At 39.7% G+C, this 20,120-nt stretch overlaps 1 protein-coding gene across 1 annotated transcript in view; it reads right to left on the bottom strand.

Annotated features, from left to right (window-relative positions):
- TRAF2 (TNF receptor associated factor 2) overlaps positions 1–19,715 on the bottom strand; it is a 1,028,101-nt gene extending 1,008,386 nt beyond the window's left edge. The window contains exon 1 of the mRNA XM_044058477.1: positions 19,230–19,715. The gene's annotated coding sequence lies outside the window, so the exon portion shown is untranslated. The remainder of the gene's footprint in view (positions 1–19,229) is intronic.
- Positions 19,716–20,120: the final 405 nt, after the last annotated feature.

The raw sequence follows: 20,120 nt of genomic DNA, 5'->3' as shown, positions 1-20,120 counted from the left end.
GAAAAGGAAATTAAATTATGCACTTGGCTTTTAAATCAGATGCAAACTTTATATTTATACAAGAAAGAGACGTTAAAGGAAGATTGGGAGAAAAAAAAACTGCGTCAGGTAATGAGCCAAACAGTAAGGAGGTTGCAATTTTAATTAAAAACTAATTCAAATAGATGATTACAGATCACTACTCCAATATTAATTGGGAGACTGTGCCCTTTTTCAATTAAAAGCTCTAGTCTACAAAAACCAATTATTTTCTTCAGCCTGTACAGTCCATGTACGAAACAAGATTTTATCATAGAAATTTATAACATTCTAACTCTATTTCCAAACTACTACTATATAATAGGAGGTAGCCAGAATGCAATAACTGACCCCTTAACAGACAGAACAAGTAAAAGCAAATCGTATAACACCTAGGCCTCCATAACAATAAATCTAAAAACAGATTTTAACTTATTTGACCTACATTGCTACCGGAGTAATAACTCATCTACAATAAAATTCACTTACTACTCCAAATGTTTTAAATCATGGTCTACATTACACTTCTTTCTGATATCAGAAATGCTTCTAAAAGGTAGAAAAACTAGTATACAGGACCTAGGTTTTTTTTCAGACCACTCAAAGATTACAATTAAAATAGGATAGCCTAATGATCCAAGCCTGAAAACAAGGTGTACATACTGGTCTCTAAACTCTAACTTACTACAGAAAAAGGAAACAATACAGGAAATTAACATATTAGACTAACTCTATCATGACATAACAATGACTGATATTCCCCAAGATATTCAATGGGCAGCAAGTAAAGCAAGGATTGGGGGGATTTTAATTAAAATACATAAAGAGAAAGACTAAACTAAAAGAAAAATAATCCAAAAAGAAAAAAAAAATCAATCCAAAAAACCCAAACTCAGTACTGAGAACACAGATGAATAACTTACAAAAAAGTGTAATATAGCTATAGATGTATAAAATGCATAGAGAACAATGCTCTTTCACAGAAATAAAAACCTTAGCAAGGTACTCAGAACGGGCACAAACTCCCAAGATTACTGACAAGGACAATAAATGTTTAACAGTGCCCCTACGATAACAGAAATTGAATACCAAGGGAACAAATACGAATCATTAAAACTTTCAAAGATTTACATACAAAGCTATATGGCCAACAAATGCTAAAAACTATGGAATTAAGAGAGATATTTCTAAAGAATCTAAATTTCCCAAAGGCAAGTTAAACACAGAAGGATCTACCTAAAGCTCCTTTCATGCAACAAGAAATCCTTTCTGTAATAAATGGTCTGAAAACAAGTACAGCTCCTGGACCTGATGGTGGTACTGCTGAGTTTTATAAATCCTTGGGCAAAAAATATCAAAACTTTTAATGAAAATCTATAACTATATAAAATAGAATGTCACTGCAAATCTATATTTAAATAACTCAAAGACAATATTTATACCTAAAGGAAAATTTGATAACAAAAACCCCAAGAAACTACAGACCAATTTCTCTTATAAATCTAGGCATCAAAATTATAGCTGCATTGATTGCAAACAGACTAAAATAGTATTTCCAAACATATCACCTGGACAGTCGGGATTCATGAAATGGTAGGCAGACATGTGATAACACATTAACCTTGGATACAATGATCTTGTTATCTAGGGGGGAAAAAAAAAAAAAAAAAAAAAGCACATCCATGCCCTTGCTTTAGATGCATGTAAAACCTTTAACAAAGTAATACTCAGCCCTATTTTGATACACCAAGAGAATTTACAAATATAATGGACGTCACAGTGGTGCAGCGGCTGCGTTGTCGCCTCACAGCAAGAGGTTCTCCGGTTCGATTCTTGGCTGGGGTGCCATCTGTGCAGAGTCTGCATGTCTTCCCTGCGTCTGTGGTTTCCTCTGGGTGCTCTGGCTTCCTCCCACATTACAAAGACGTGTATCTGAAGGTTTTCTCCCTGGGCCTCTGCTGAAAATAGTCTTTGTTCCAAGTCGGACTTTCCCGGTAAACAAATGTTAAATAAAATAATAAAAAAAAAGTTATATGGTATTGCTTACACAATAAAACAAATTCAAATCCAACAATTCTACATGGGACCAGACAAGGATGTCCGCTATCTCTGTACCTCTAACTTTTATATAGAACCTATATTTTTACTCATAACCAAAGAACTTGCCATCATAGTGCAATTTTATTATTGCAAATTTCTGGAACAGCCTTTGCCGATGATTTAAACTTATAATTTCACATTCACTAACACTGACTTGAGCAAAATTCTAGACTCAGTTAAATTCTCAAAAGTTTCAGACTATGAAATTAATCTCACAAAATCCCTAAGTTTTACCTCTCAATCCATTAGGTCATACCGATTCATATTTACCTGTTTCGGAAATAAAACAGGAATACTCCCCAAAATACTTGGGGATATCCTTTGAACATAACCCAAAACTATTCATGCAGAAGAATTTACTAAAGATATGGGCAGACATTGAACAAGATATCCAGTTATGGGGAGAATGAAGCTATCCTTTCTTTCTAAAGCAACAATTAAAAAAAAAAAATCAATATTCTCCCAAGGTCATGATTTCAACTCAATGCAACAAATTTAATAGTTCAGGAAAAACTTCTTTAGAAAACTATAGGTAGCTTTAGCTAAGTTTATCTGGTATCCCAAGTCTGTCAGGATCAGCTACCAGAAGTTAATGTATCCCAAGGAAAAGGGAGGACTGGGTCTAACGGACTTAACTTGTGATATTAGAAATTCAAACAGGATCATTCAAGTTGATGAATAGAATCCCCAAGGGTAAAAACTGGTATTCACTATGGATTAAGTTATGGTATGACTACGTCAAAAACTGTAAAATCAATCCCAAAGCTCTTCCATTTATAAATCAGGGAAAACCCGATTTCAAAAAATGATGGAAGCACTAAAACTTACATCCTGTTACAACCAGTACATCCAAATCCAAACCTCAGATTAAATAACGAGATGATAAAATTGGACAGCTATCCGGTCATTAAGAAATGCAACATCTGGGATATTTACAGACATAGGAAAAAAAATCTTTAGGAGGACACAAGGAATATCCTTAACCTTCTGAAAGGATACATCATTATGCCAAGGCAAATTAGACAACTATGCACTTCAACAAGAAGATTCTGAAGTAAACGATAAAGAAAAATATGTGCAATACATTACAGAACTTACTAACCTTAGGAAAAATAATGCTATGAAACACATAGGCCGATAGCATCCCTTAGATATAAACCATCTATTTTGTATTCAAAATACTGGGTTGAAAAGCAGAAAGAAATTACTGAAGAGCAAAAAATCTAAATCTATCAAAACATTAAAATTGACAATAATTAACTAAAAAGGTATATGCCTCTTAAAAAATATGCACACTATGAAAATACTAATGCGGACCAACATCACATATTGTAATATATATGACATACTAACAAATATGAGACCAAAAATCCTACAATTAGAGAAACATTGTTTTAACTGAAGCTGTTTGACCCAAAGCATATAGTTATTTAAATGTACCCTTCTGCCTTAAGTCTAAGTATAGAACTTACAGAAATAGTGTTATTTAGTCCTGGTTGTTCAGTGGCATTAGTTCTCAATTGCAACCTTAATTACCGTAGTTATAAAAAGTCATTTAGCGGGCCACCTCTATCCCTCAAAAGCACTTGTTCTAATACTGTGAACTTGAAACTGTGACCCTCATTTGTAAGAACATGTACTGCCAAAGCATTTTTTTAATTCTGGTTTCTTTATATCACAGAAATACTGATAAATCCTACTTCTAACGGCATTAATCGTTCTTAAAACTGAGGGTCACAGTTTTTGAACAAGTGCTTTTGGGGGGATAGAGGTGGCCCGCTAAATGATTTTTTAGAATTATGGGAATTAAGGTGGCAATTGAGAACTAATGCCACTCAACAACCAGGACTAAATAACACTATTTCTATAAGTTCTATACTTAGACTTAAGGCAGAAGGGTACATTTAAATAACTATATGCTTTGGGTCAAACAGCTTCAGTTAAAACAATGTTTCTCTAATTGTATGATTTTTGGTCTCGCATTTGTTTTATATCTGTTAGTATGTCATATATATTACAACATATTTGTGATGATGGTCTGCATTAGTATTTTCATAGTATGTATATTTTTAAGAGGCATATACCTTAGTTAATTATTGTCAATTAATTATGTTAATTACCTGTGCTTTACAAGTTGGGTCAGTTGATGCTTGTATTGTATTATATGTTCATTCTGATGAAGTTTTTTATTTAATAAGATGAAAGCGCTCAAATTACAATTTTGTGGATCCTGGTGTGCTTTAAACTATTTTACTGGTTTTGGACTTTTGTGCTTGATTAAAATTGATCTCTTTTCAGAAACTCAGTTATTAATTGAATATACATAACAATGCTTACTTTACCCAAGAAATACTCAACAATTTCAACTCGTAAGTTTCACCAAACTGTCCGAGCCGCTACTCACAAACTGATCTATTCTACATCTTTTGGAGCTGCAAATGTACTTCTAAATTATGATATTCACCAAGAGTCAGACTAGAGAAGATGGGATATCAAAAATCCACATCATCATGGGAATTTGCAATTTTGCAAATCACCTTTCAAAAGATGCCCAACCTTAATCTGCATATTCTAAAATTACCCTCTTCTCTCTAGTAAAATTGTACATTACCCAGAACTGGTTAGATCAAACCAAATTGTCATGGGAGTGCTTCAGAAGTACGGCAAAGTATATATCAGCACAAACTGATATTGAATTAAGTTAAGCATTCATACTTTCTAAAATACTGGAGTCTTCTCCTGGGCCATATTTTAAAAGAATAGATGGACGAGAAAAGAAATTATTGTGAATGTAAACTGAAAAAGGCACAAGACATATCCTTTCGTTAGTCTGTGTTTAATCTAAACCTCACTTGTAGCAGTTATGAACAGTATGTAAACTGTGACACAAATCAATCAGAAGTTGATTTTCTGTAGCACATATATATATTGTACATAGTGTTACCTATATTGTGTATTTTGTTGTAGCACTGATTCTCTTGCAATAAGATGTAGATAAATAGGACTTCTAATATGCAACTGAAAAATAAGTTATGTCTTACCATAACGTTCCATCTGTATTGTAGATCTTTGTTCATTCATTACTATTAGGACCTCGGTTCCGTCCTCGGAACCAATACGGCCGTTTCCAAGCTCGCACCAGCCAAAAACTCTCAGCCAAGACCTACCCATAATGCCCCTCTCCTAGTCACTCCAGATAGAGTTTACCCGCCCCTAGATAATAGAAAAAAATAGTAGAAGGCTCTGTCTGAGCAAATACCCTAACCAGGAGTTCCTAAAGCCCACCTGGAGTCCAGGTAGGGGGAAGGAGGGCGGAAGTAATGAATGAACAAAGATCTACAACACAGATGGAACATTATGGTAAGACAACTTCTTCATCTGATGTTTTAAATCTTTGTTCATTAATTACTATTATGACAGAGTCTCCAGCTACTCGAGTCCTGGGTGGCCCCAAGGAAGGATAGTCCTGAGCACCATAGAACCAAAAGATGCTCGTCCCCTGGACGCCAAATCCAATTTGTAATGAGAGATAAAGGTATGAGGTCTTGCCCAAGTGGCTGCTGCGCAGATACCATTCATAGAGGCTCTGGAATGAAATGCTACAGAAGTAGCCATAGATCTGGTAGAATGAGCCTTTATTATGGAAGGTAAGGCTAGCTTATTCTGTTGGTAGATAAAGGTAATGACTTTTCTAAGCCAGGAGGATAAAGTCACGTTGGAAACAGGTGTACCCAGTCTGGGTCCTGCAAAGGCCACACACAATTTATCTGTTTTCCTGAAAGATTTAGTCCTGTCCAAATAACAACAAAGCTGCCGATGCACATCAAGGGTGTGCAAAAGGTACTCCCCTCTATTAAAATGCTGAGGGAAGAAAACCGACAGATCAACAGGTTGGTTAATGGAAAAAACAGAAATGACCTCGGGCAAGAAAGAAGAGTCCATACGAAGGAACAACCTAGCTGTGTGGAAGAGCAAGTAAGGTCTCTTTTGACACTCAAGGCCTGCAGCTCAGATTTTCTTCTCAATGAGATAAGTGCTACTAGAAGTAAGGTTTTCCATGACAAAAATGTTAAATCCCATGAATCAAAGGGCTCGAAAGGAGGACCTGTGAGACTGAAATACCAAAGTCAAGTCCCAGGGTTCTAAGGGAGGCTTGACCGGAGGTTAAACATTTAATACCTCTTTCAAAAAGGTCTTGCATAGGTGGTGTGACATAACTGAAGAATCATCATCAAGTCCATTATGGAAATTGGCAATTGCTGCTAAATGTACAGTGATAGTCTATGCTGAGGCTCCTGCATGTAAAAAGAGTAGTCTGGTATTGTAGGATCTCTTGAATAGGCATAGAGAAAGGGTCCAAGTTCTGATCTTTGGTCCAAATAGAGAACCTAGTCCATTTACTAGAATAAACTTTCCTGGTGGAAGGTTTGTGTGAAGCCAGAAGAATTTCATGAACAGGAGATGGGATATCAGGCAGCCTGGCAATCATTGGAAGTAGAGGAACCAAGCTGCGAGCTTGTGACGGTGCAGGTTCGGATGAATCAGTCCCCAAGGATGAGATAACAGGTCTTGGGAATGATCCAGGATCCACAGGCTGTGAATCAGATGAGGCCATAGAAACGGGAACCAGACTTGACAGGGCCAACAGGGGGGCAATGAGGATCACTTTGCTTCTCAACCTCTGAGCTCTCTGGAGAAATTTTGGAATGAGGGTAAATGGGTGAAAGGCATACAGACGACCCAGGGCCAATCGTGTGTTAGAGCATCCCTTGGTGGATCCCCTGAGGGGGGTGGTCAGGGCAAAGTAGCTTCTGCATTTGTAGTTTAGGGGGGGAAGCAAACAGATCGCAGCAAGGCTTGCCCAGCATTTGAAGTTCCGATCCGCTGTTACAGGGTTGAGGGACTACTCGTGAGGCATCAGGATGTTCTGGCTCAGACTGTCTGAAATAAGGTTGGAAATTCCAGGAATTTGTGTTGCTATAAGAAAGCGGCTGGAAGCTACAGCCCAGTGCCAAATCCTCATGGCTTCCTGACACAGGGGGTAAGACCTGGTTCCACCTTGCTTAATATACCAGACTGACATGTCTGACTGAATTGCAATGGTCCCAGAGGGTAGGAATGCATGGAACGCTTGCAACGCTAACAGAACTGCTCAGTTCCAGGACATTTATGTGCAAATTGGTCTTCATGGGGGAACCAGGTGCCTTGGACAGTCTTTTCCTGGAAATGCCCCCTCCAGCCCAAACAGGAAAGCGCCCATGGTCACTGTGGCCGTGGAAGACAGAGCTGTCGACAAAGATTCTTTTGCGGCTTCATCCACCATAGCATTTATTCCCTGCAACGGTTTGCAAGACGTATCATGTGGTCGAGTGGGTGAGTTAGCAACGACCATTGTGCAGAAAGGAGCCACTGCAGGATTCTCATGTGCAGTCTCGCCAGTAGTACTAAGGTAATGGCAGCCGCCATGGAGCCTAATAGTTGCAGTACAAGACGTGCTGGTACACATGTCTGAGGAAGAAGATCTTGGATTTGGTGTCTTATTTTCAAAGGCCGGGGGTGGGGGGTGGAGCTTGACAGGATGTTGTGTCGAAGACCGCTCCAATAAATTCCAGTGTCTTCATTGGGGACATTTGAAATTTGTCTTTGTTGATTGTAATCCCCAAGCGGAGTGCGAGACCTTGAATGCAAGAGAGGCTGCGGACTAGGGGATTCCTGGTTGGATCGGTAAGGAGCCAATCGTCTAGATAGGGAAACACCTGGAATCCCTGTAGTCGAAGATGAGCTACCACAACTGCCATACATTTGGTGAACACACTGGGGGGGGGGGGGCTGTCGAGAGACAGAATGGCAGTGCCCTGAACTGGTAGTGACTAGCTCCCAGCAGGAAGTGGAGAAACCTCCGGGAGCGGTGATCCATCTTTATGTGGTAGTACGAGTTCTGGAGGTCTATAGAGCACATCCAGTTGTCCCTCCCTAGTAAGGGATGGACTGTACAGTGACCATCTGGAATATTTGAGGTTTGATAAATTTGTTCAATAGGCCAAGATCCAGGATTGGTCTCCAGTCCCCTGTCTTTTTTGGCACTAAAAAGAGACATCATTTGGTGGGACTGGTTGGATGACTCTTTCTTAGCAGCTTCTCTATTTCTAAGGCTGCTAATTCCCTCCGATTGGTTGGTACATCGGGGATTCGTTTGACGGGTCTAGGAGTTAAAATCGAATGGTATTTGGTAGCCTCTTGATATTATTCTCTGCACCCAAACATCGGTAGTAATAAGATGCCAGGCTGGTAGATGCAGAGAAAAACGACACCCGACTGCTTCCAGAGGAAAGCAATCAGGTCACTGCTCAGGAGCACTGGTAGGGTCTGCCGGAGAAAATCTCTGGCGCCCTGGTTACACAGATCCCCTCTACCCTAAAAGGGGAGTCTTCCATATGAGTTGCCCCCTCTGCCCAGGGGGACTGTTCACCACGAGTGCCAAGAAAAGATCCTTCAGATTTTTTGAACCAGATTTTTCCTCCCTTCTGGTTCCTGGAGTAGGACCTCTGGGGGTTGGAAAAGCATATACCCACAGCAGACAAGGTCTTTCAGTCTTTCTCACTATGTGAAAGGGTCTCTTACTTTGGGTCCAAAAAGTGCAGATTCGTCAACAGATGCATTGATGAAGAAAGATTTAAAAGGGGTCTGCAAAGTCAACACAACCCCATCCAAGCATTACATCTCATGACAATGCCTGATGCGGCAACTCGAGCTGCCCCCCTCGGTGGTGTGAGATAAACGCATCGAGGAGTTAAAGATGGATTCAAGGATAGCTAGCTGCGAGGTGACTATCACGCACCTCATCAGGCAGTACCCCCACCAAAGAGGAAGACATTTCGGAGATTAGGTCTCTTTGGAGGCAGGTCAAGTGTGCCAGATAGTTCAGCGACTGAATGGGAATGGGGAAGGTCGCTGAAGCACAGGTCTGCTTCCCTAGTTTGTCCATGGTCCGGGACTCCCTGTTTGCAGGATGGACAGTGGAACTATCTTCTGCCAGGTCCATCTTGGTGGCCACCACTATGACCATAGAATCAACTGCTTGGACCAGTGCAGCTGGTCTTCAGGTATAGATAAAAAAATAAACAATTTTGAAGAGAAACAGTCTTAAAAATAATTTTCTACTTGGCTTTGAGAGAGATGGCTAACACGTCTGACTGAATGCGGCAAATGAGATCGGGAGCAACTAGGAGGGGGGCATTATGGGTAGGTCTTAGCTGAGAGTTTTGGGCTGGCGCGAGCTTGGAAACAGCCGTATCGGTTCCAAGGACGGAACCAAGGTACTAATAGTAATTAATGAACAAAGATTTACAACATCAGATCAACACACACACACACACACACTGTCCTCACTTTGGTATCAAAGAAGGGAATGACCACCCACTTTGTAGTCAGGAGCTCAGACTGTTGTAAACAAAACAGAGAGGTGTGAAACTGCTTTCCATTGTCTTTACTGCACAGAGGAAGACAAGGAGAACTTACACCGATTCACAGCTGCTTCTAGTGTAGCCTTGCCTTTCACATAAAAGCACAGCAATTACATCAGTCAACGATTCAAAGGTAGTTGTCATCTCTTTTGACAAATTTACATAAGCATCACAGTATTGCTATGCTAAGCTTTAAACTTTAAATGTTTGTTTACACTACTTAGCATTTTAAGATTACTTGAATGCAGTATCAAAGATGTCTGTGACATTTACAGAAAAGTCAGAAATTAATTTTTCTTGCAATTCTTAAGTATCAGCACATTTACCAAAGTGTAGAGGGAGGGCCTATCAATTCATCTTGGACTACAAAAAGATACTTTGAACAAAGGCCTACAAAAAATACAAAGGATCACAGTAAGCTCTAGATACAATAATTAACAACTTAAAGAAAACATTTACTAATAAAAAAACTTAAAACATTAAACTACTAACAGCTTTGGTAAGAACAGAAAACAAGTAGAGTTAATATATCCAAACTAAAAACAAAACAAAGCAGAAGTTGCTTTTCTCTATAAAATCATATTGCATACAAGGATGAAAAACTCAACTTTAACCAATATGAAATTCTAATACAACCTTCACGTCAACATACAAAGAATGATAATATCATGGAAAAAGGACCAGTCATACAGAGACTTTTGTTTCAAAAGAATAATAGATTATTTAAAATGGTTATGGTGGAATACCAAAACAGAATATTAACCTTGGTGAACCTTTGTTGGTTTTCAGGTTCTGGACATAAAATAGCAGCTAGATATTAGAAGTTATAAAGGGGAGGGGGTGTTTAATAATGTGAAGAAATTTCTACTCCATCTTTGAAAGGTCTAGAACTAACAGCTAGAATTCCTGGAATATTGGCTATACTGAAAACATTACTGAATTAGACATTTAAATTGAAAGATAATGCCTCGAATACATTTTATGATAAACACAAATCCAAAAAAGACAAGATCTTTATACTAATCTAACAAGATCTTTATACTAATCTAATTTCTAACAATCATTTTAATATCTTTTCCTGTCATTTTTTTTATTTTCATAATGCTCAATGAAGGAATGGGTGGTAATAAATCTCTGCTCAGCTTTTCACAACCTCATCACATTCACTCCCATTATTTCTTTATTCTTGCCAATATCAGACTTGTTAAAGTTTCAAAAGTTCTAGCCCCCCCCCCCATCTTATGTCCTTCCTCCACTTCTCTGTCCAATTTTTTTACCACCTCTCACATTAGTTCTGTTATTTTATCCATTATTTTCATAAGCTCTCGTAGATTTTTATACATTGTTTACCAACTAATATCTGGCTCTTCAATATACTCTATATAGCTATTTTACAGACACTTGCATGCAGTGTATATTGATTGCATTTTGCTTGAAATTAACACCAAGCTCACCACCGATGCCAACTCAGTGAACTTCAAAAGGCACTATATGCCACTACACTGCTACACTTTGCAAAGACAAAATACAAAGATCAAAGCATAGCTAAATGTATCACAGTAAGTATGCATGAATTTCATCTGCAGTTTACTTTTCTCCACTATCATAGTATTTCCATATTCAAATGGAAAACTCCCACTTGTGTATATAGAAGTTTTATTTATGCTGTAGAAAATATCTGGAGTTATCCTTAATCCTCCTCTGAAAATGGGTTCTATGCAGTTTAACCTGAAAGGGAGAAGAAAAGGGAGGGGAAAACCACAATAACCTAGGGTTCAGGCACTAGATTAAATACATAGTTTGCAGTTTCTAGACTTTGTCCAAAACCTGTGATATTCACAGCAGAACTAGGAATACATAGGAAGAATGGTGGCTTACTGGTTAAGATCTCCTTCCTGCCATGGACTGTGTGGACTTGCCTCTCCTCCTACAGTCCACTGTTTGGTGTTGGGACTGCTCAAATATACACACTGTATTTACCTTCTGGTTGTGAGCGGAAAAGGTCCAAGGGCCATTTCCCTTTCATAGGAGGCCACTAGGCTAATGGCCCTGGGGCCTTTACAAGCCTAACCACATACAAACCCAAATATCCTTATTGACCAAATTTAGGCAGTCAAGTGATACTGTGATCAGCAACGACCACCCCCTGTCCATGTCACCCTCAGGATGACTTTACGGTAACCCATCCAGTTGTCAAGGTTGTACTTGAACAGAGTCATTGAGGAGCTCTGCTTCACATGGGAGTGGGAGTTTATTCCAGAGGAGCGGTCATCACTGGGAAATATCTGTCTCTCAGATATGTGCTGATGTCACAGGCTAGGCTGAGATCTCTGGAGTGAGTTATTCTTGTCCCATTTGACTTGCAGATGTGCAACTATTACATTAGGGTAGGGTCCAAGACTGCTCTGTAGGCTAGGCACAGGTTTCCTCTCAGTAGCCTGTATGATACACAGTAGAGTGACAGGGCTTTTAGACTTTCCATGTACATCTCGTTTTGGAGGCCCCGGATTCCAAAAAAAAAAAAAAATGCTTGGGTGTCTCCAGTTGCTGCAGGTGTCTGATGAGGTACATACAGAAGGGAGCACTGTACTCGATTAGTGCTCTGACAAAGGTCGAGTACAGTGGAGCTATAACCTCCCTGATCTTGGATGGGATGCCCTTATGAGATGCACAATGAAGAATGCTATCCTTACCACTACAGACAAAAGGTCGAAGTTTAGTTTGCCAACAACCTGTGATCCAAGTTTCGCACCACTGAGTTTGTGCTGTGAGGGGTGCCATCTATATCATAACTAGCAGGATCTACTACTTTGTCAAAGGGGATGAGGCATTTTGTTGTGTTAAAGTTTTAGTCCAGGAGTCAGGAGTTTGGCACCAATCATTTGTCTGCATCAGCCCTTTCTGTAATATGTTAACATCATTGGGGGACTAACTGCACCCCCGTCTACAGTCCTCTGCAACTTGGTAAGCTACAAGCCATCTACCTTCACCTGACTTCAGAGAAATAGATTCCAAACAATAGAGGGCCCAGCACAGATCCTTACTGTACCCCACTGGTACCTGGTCTATTGGTGGGGTTGGACTCCAACTTTGACAGTTTGTGTTCCGTCAGTGATTCAGTTTGCTATCCATCTAGTAATGTACAGGTTGATCCCAACCGGGGACAGCTTCTCCCCAATACCCAAATCTGGGATTGTGTCAAAAGCCTAGGCTAAATCAAGACAGGCAGTATGTACCACTTTACCCTCATCCAGGGCATTGGTGACACTCAAAGAAGTCTACCAGGATTAATAAGCAAGACCTACCCTTGACTAAGCCAAACTGGGTTGGGTCAAGAGTTTGAAAGTCGCTTATGTCCTTGTGCACAAGGCCCATGAAGAGTCTTTCTGTGGTCTTGCAGATAAGGCTGGTTAGGCTTATGGGTTGATGGTTCCCAGGGTCAGCTGATGGAACTCTTGCTGCTGCTGTTCTACTCTCTGCCAGGACAAATCCAGTTTTCAGGCTATGGTTAAAGATTGCTCAGGTGTTCTCCTAGATCTTCTTTTAGATTGTTGAGTAAGCAGCCTGGGATGTTATCTGGTCCCATACAGGCTGCGTTTTTTGTCCGTGGAGAGAGCTTGCATGACCTGTTCCTTGGAGATACTCTGTAAAGGACTGGTGTTAGGAATGATTTGAGGTTATGTCAGGTGGGGACAGGAGATAAAGTTATCACGAAATCTGTCAGCTAGCAAGCTAGCAATTTCCTCCGGTTCAGTGCAAGTAGTACCACTTTGGCACATAGCTCAGCATTTCCTCAGATTACGGACATAGCTGAAGAATGCCTTGTGACTGTCTTTAGTCAGGGATGCTAATTTCGACCCTCAGCTAGCCTTAGATGACTTAACAAGATATCTAAATTTGCTTAGGGTATTCCTGTTAGGTCCCTCCTGTTCTTAGAGATCAGATTCTTTTGTTGTATAACTTGTTTATACTTACAGTCCACCAGGCTGGTTTGTTTTTTTGGGAAGACCTAGTTTTGCTACTGTTAGATACAGCTAAGTCAATGCATTTAAGTGGCTATATAGGGCAATTGTATACTCCTCGGCACAGAGATATTGTTGTCTATGTTGGCAGGGGCTTTGAATCTTTTTATACCGCTGTTTAGAAGGCAATAGTCAAGTCAAGTCCAAGTAAACTTTGTCAATCAGAAATCACACAAATGCAAAAACTGAATGAAATTCCATGTCTCCGGACTCAATATGCAGACATCATATAAACTATTTTCAGACATTTACACACAACACCTAGCTATTACACCACAAACATGCAAGCAGACAGACTAAAACTGCACATAATTACAAACATTTTAACACTTTTTGTAGTGAACACTTACTTGCATGAGACTAGTATTCTACAGCTACTCGATTAAGACATTTCATTGATCCGTGCACTTTGAATGGACCTTAAGGAGTATTGTACTATGGACCTTAGAGTATTGCACTATGGCCAATTTACAAATTTGCAACATGTACTGCACTTTTACTGCATTGCTACTGCTCCAGATGGCCTATAAGTTAACAGTCATGGTGAATATGCACCAAGTTAGCTTTGGAGAAATATTTTTCAGTTTTTCTTTCTCGTGTGGGGGACGGGGGCAGGTTTGATCTTTACTTCAAATGAAGATTTATGATCTGACCTTACATGGGGTAGTGCAGTGACCCCCCCCAATACTGGTCAGCAGTAAGTCCATGACATTTGAGCCCCTTGCGGGGGTCTGGATCAACTGTGCTAGGGCATTTGAATCCAGGAACCTTGTAGTGATCGTATTTGTGCTCTTGTAGCTCTCCCACTCGATGGAGGGATAGTTGAAATCTGCCATGACCAGGGTGTTTGGCTGTATGTTGAGTGACTCTAGCAAGTCCAGGAAGGCACTGTGCTTCTGCTCGTTCATGGTGGGGGTCCTGTAGCTAGCGATGGATGTGGAAGGATGTTTTTTTCTATAGTTAATTGGACCTGGAATCGCTCCAGAGTCTTACTGTTTTCACCAGTCTTGAGGTGTATTGGATTTGATTAATATGAACACACCTCCACCTTTGTTTGTTTCTTTCATGCTCATTTTGATTTCTATGTGAAAGGCATCGCAGCTTGCTGGGGTGCTCTCAGCAGCCTTGAACCAAGTCTCTGTGACTGGATCTACTTTTGCATCTCGACACCCACAACACTTGGGCTGCATACATGTTGGTTTATAAAATCCATTGAACATGTGAGAGAAACAGAAATGTAGTTTTGTAAAACTGAAATCGGAAACGGTTGCACATCTCGTTGTTGGTTGTGACATACTAATGGCAGAAGGACTGTATACTGAAAGGCATAATAATGTGGTGAGACTGTTGCACTGTGGATTGTGCAAACATTATGGTATTGAAGTGGCCAAAAACCACTGGAAACATGAGCCACAAAGCATCATACAAAATTAGGAAATCTACATCACTTGGGATCATCCATTACCAACAGTTCAAAAGATAGATGCCAGAAAACCAGATATAGTGGTCCAGGAAAAGAGAGTAGCACTGATCATTGAAAGTGCCATACCCAGTGACTACGGTGTCTTGCATAGAGAGAGAGACAAAGTCATAAAATATCAGGATCTGCAGGCAGAAACGACAGCAATGTGGAAGAAAGATACCCAGACAGTTCTAATAGTAGTAGGAGGAACACGTCTTATAAAAGGAATTTACAATCATACTTGGATATGCTGACAATACATGTTAACTCCATACTAACTGCAGGAGTCATTACTGGACACATTGCAGGTGCTGAGAAGAGCACTACTGGCTTCAAAGACTGAAACAATACTAAATTCACGAACTTTAATCGTACTTTGACTTTGGAAAGGGGTGCACTCCAGTCATGGTATTAGAAACCCAAAAGACTTGGAGAAATTAAAAAGACAATGTTATTTTCCCCAAAACAAAAAACAACAATACTGAAAATCCCGAAGGGCTGATTTTACTCAGGGCAAGTAAACACTTGCCCAAAACTTAACGTAACCACACTGGACTAAATAAAACCCACATAGTTGCTGGACCTAACTACACATACCAACTCCGGGATCACACTAAAGTGGAGAAAAGGGCATATTTCCCCATGCTGGGCAAGTGTTTACTTGCCCTTGGAAACACTGTCTCTTCAGCATTTCCAGTATTTATTTTCTTCTCTGGAAAATAACATTCGGTGTTGCGAGTGTCGAGGTATAAAAGTAGATCCCTGTGACTACATGAACGTTAGCATCTTCTAAGGTGAGGAGTACTTCCAGGGAGTGCAGTTTGTTAAAACTCCTAGCATTAAGGAGCAGGACCTTGAGTTTGTCTTTAGTGGATTTCTTTATGTCGGAGGTTTTGCTGTTTGGACATTGCCTAAAAAAGGCACTATGGGGAATAAAGCATTTTTAACAGTATTTTAAAGCCTTGAAGAGACAAGTGAAGGCCATCTCTGGCAAAGTAGAGTGGACTGTTGACCACATCTTCCCTGGCAGATACCAGAAGCCAATTATTGCAATAAATAATTTTTTGCCTATATTGTGGCATTATCCTCAGTGAAAGTAGAATGCTGCTTAGGGCTAGGGACATACATGCCTAGGACACAATCTGAGAGTTCAGTCATGTCTCTCTTCCTATAGTCCTAGAGCTACATCTCAAGTTATTTACACCATGTACTATGACAGTCATAATGGTAACAGTTGCAGTGACTTGAGTGCGTGTGTCATCTGACAGATCCTAGTACCAGAATAGGTAGAAGACAGTTTTGTTCAATCTGGTGAGGTAGATATCCTTGTTTCTCACTAATGAGTTGTCTATAACCAGAGCATTTGGTTTTGAGGCGTCTTGCCTTAGGGACTTATTTGCTGAGACACCGATATGTGCATTGTGGTGATTCTGTCAGTGTACCAGAATGTGTATGTTTACACTTGGAAGGTCTCTGGTCTTTTGGTAGGCTCTTAGGGAGTACTCCACATATGTGAGCCTGGATGTCTTGACCTTCTCTTGTGTGAGAGGGAAGGTGTGTCCGCTGACAACTTGTTTTAGGTCTTGTTTGCTGTATTGTGAAAAGGACTGATTCTAGTTTCATGTTATCATTACATCTCTCACAGACTGTATTGGTTTGCTTTAAGAGCAAGTGGTTGTCAGTGTACATAAGGCAATTGCTACATCACCTCAGGATGCCCATGTCAATCAGGTTGGCTGGAGAAATGGTAGGAAACTGTCCATCCATTATGGCAGGTATATATATTACAGTGACTAGTGGAGACGGACAGGGTGGACCAGGATTTGCTTTAAGACCAACAAGGGTGGCTATCCTGTGGACTTCCAAGAGTGAAAAACTACATCAATGCCTTAAAGTTCAGCTGGGTTGCTTGCAGGGTAGCAATGTGCAACTGCGCTTCTCACAGAGGCAGTGGAGCCAAGGGTTCACTAGCAAGTATCAAGGGAAAATGTTTTTGTTTCCAAGCATTTGTGTCTATGGCTACATGCAAATGCAGTGCTTAAATACAAACAAAATTACACAGTTGTAACTCTTAACTAGCTGCTGGGAGAGCCAAAAACTGAGCCTTCTGCCTACTCAGTACCCCAACTCAGAGATGTCCTGGGTTGCACACTTCTGCCACAAGGGTGCAGGAGAGCATTTCCGGCTGGTTTTAGTGCTCAATATATCCACACAGGCTAGATTCAGCAGATCTGAATCCAGCCTACACTATGGGATACAGTAGTATTAGGGTATCAAAGTGCAAGAAATAACAGTCAAAGCAGCAACAAATTTAGAAAACTGAACAGCAATTCAGCTGAAAGAGTTCAAAAAGTGAAATGCAAGCTTTCTGAACTGCTTTCTGCTTAACTGGTGTTCCATTTTTTTAAATTTTGTTGCTACTTTGACCGTTGTTGTCTGCACTTAGATATCCTAGTACTTTCCAGAGTATTACGGGTACGTACATTACTAAACCGTAGTTACATAAAACTAGCCTGGCAAAAAGTTACAAGAAAATCCAGTATTTATAGACTTGCCCACAGATGCCCCACAATAATGTTTTACTCCTGTCGGAGATTTGTTTCAATGAACACACGTCTCTAGTTTTACACAACACAATAATAAAAAAAAAATTAACAAGTCACTTTCAAATTCTTTTTCCCAAGCCACATAAAAATATCAACGAAGTGAGGTAACCCACCACAAAGAATAATTAAAAGAAATGTGGTCTCTGTACACTATCATATTTCAAATAGATTACAGAAAAAGAGGGTGTTTATAACATGCCCTAAACAAATCAAGAGACCCTTAAAGTATTTGTAGTAGTCCCTGGAGACACGGACAAGATGAATAGAATATGAATGAATACACATTTTCTGAAAAGTACATAACTAATCACTGGCACCATCTTTTTTGCTCAAAAGTCATCCGTTTTAAGAGGAAGTAAGAGGAACAGATAAAATTTAAATCAAAACCATGGGCAGTTTACAGCTGTGAAGTGGCATTACAAAACGTAAGCAAAGAAAATAAACCAAATGTGTGTCTATGGGCCACTTAGCTATAGTAATAATACAGCAAATGATTCAGGAGGTTCTTGCACAAGAAAAAAAAGCTAAGTGAAAGTAATCCAGTTAAACCTATATTGTTTACTAAACCGCGTCAGCATTAAGCATGAACAGCAAAACTTGCTGTACAGGGAATGTGTGTGTGTGTGTGTGTGTGGGGGGGGGGGTATGCCAATCAATACCCACGAGCACACCCCTCAATTTACCTGACTGGCTCATATTTGGGTGGCTTAAAAAAACTGTGAAAACTTAATACTTTACTAACAACTTTCCTACAGTGGAACACTTACCTACAATGGAACACTTACTAATATTTTTCCTACAACTTCAACTAGGGCACTCAAAGGATTATTAAAAAGTGTTCCACTTTCTATAAAAAGTTACTTTGATGAGTTAAACAGGATGCAGCTCTATTTATCATGGATATCCCGTTAGAAACATTAATTATACCAAATGGTTAACAGACCCTTTCAGTTGGGAACTTAAGTGACATGAACGCTTTAAAAGCTAAAACGAGGAATGTTCATCATAATAATGGTACGACTGAGAGGCACATTAGTAAATAACAATTACAACAGTTAAGAGTTACAGACTCCCCTTTACTTCATAAAAATGTATATTGATCACATTATCTTACTCTGTCAGTGCCTCACGTAAGTAGTAGCAATTCTAAAAGTATCCCTAAATTAATTATATGCTTATCCACGAGTCGTTGATAACTATGGCCAAGAGCAAAGACAAGTAACGTTTACTCTTCGTTAACCGCAGTATTACCCTGACGTAAGAGGAATTTAAATTCATGAATGCCACAAAGTCACATTCACCTAACACGCCTTCAAACTCTGCCCACTGGAAATCCCCTTCCCTTTAAGAGTGTTGCAGGAGTTAACAAAAGAAAGTTAAACCCGAGCAATTAACTGGTAGAGAGACAACAGAATATTTAAAAATATATATCGACTAAAGGGAAAAAAGGAAATGTCACAATATCATAATTCCCCCCAAAATACCAAACTTCTACCAAATAAAGCAAGCAGCCCTAAACAAAACCACCATCTTTCAAAAAGAAACAAACACTACTTACCAGAAAGTATAACTGCATTTCCTGTCACAGCACTGAAACTGAAGTAATAGTTCCGGTGCAATAACTTCTTTCGTAGAAACGGGTAGAAGTAGGTAGGGGCGGATACAGCAAAAAGTGTCAGCAAAATTCAAAGGCCTGAACATAGGCAACTCTGTTATGTGTTCTTATGAACAACACCCATCGTGTTCCGTCATCACCAATTTCCCCGTCAGTTTATCTAACCCACTCTGTTCCAGTAATGTTTTTGTTCCCCCTTGAGAAACGAACACCTGTTCTCTTTGTCCGGTTCTGCAATCCTTTTTATTTTCTTTATTGATTTTCTATGAGTTGTCATTTAGAAGCAGCAAGTCCGAACTTTTGGACATATTACATTTGTAAACGACAACGTCTCAAAATATAAAACAATAGCATTAATAACAGGGATGCTGAATCCGTATTCTACAAGTTCAGCATTTTAGATGACAATTTATAGAAAAGGACGCTGAATGGGTATGCCATGACTTGCGGTTCCATCTTCCCACCCCATTCTATGTCTGTCACCGCACAAGAGAAAGAATACAAAGCACTACGAACGTAACATCTACATATCAGATGTTGTTTAAATCAGATTGATCCTTATTACTGCCAGCTTAGCGTTCAGTGCTGCCAGACAAGTAGGTTTTAATCAGGTGCGCTGTCCGCGGTAGCTAAGGAAATTTAGCAGCTATTTAAGTTACTGATTGCATTTGCTGTCGAGTTGGTCCCGTCTGTTAAGAAGCAAAGTTGATTGTAGACTTTAAGCTGTACTGTAGGAAGCTAAATTTGAAGTTTATTTTTGACAACATCAAAACTGTTGAAAATCCCTTTAAACAAGACAGGACAGTAAGCACATATAATCATTTGTTAAATTCC

This window comes from Protopterus annectens, chromosome 16.part0 (assembly GCF_019279795.1).
Source record: "Protopterus annectens isolate FY-2018-M chromosome 16.part0, PAN1.0, whole genome shotgun sequence".
In the NCBI taxonomy this organism is placed as follows: Eukaryota; Metazoa; Chordata; order Ceratodontiformes; family Protopteridae; genus Protopterus; species Protopterus annectens.
The sequence above is the reverse complement of the archived record's forward strand: the minus strand, read 5'-3'. Positions and strand labels throughout refer to the sequence as shown.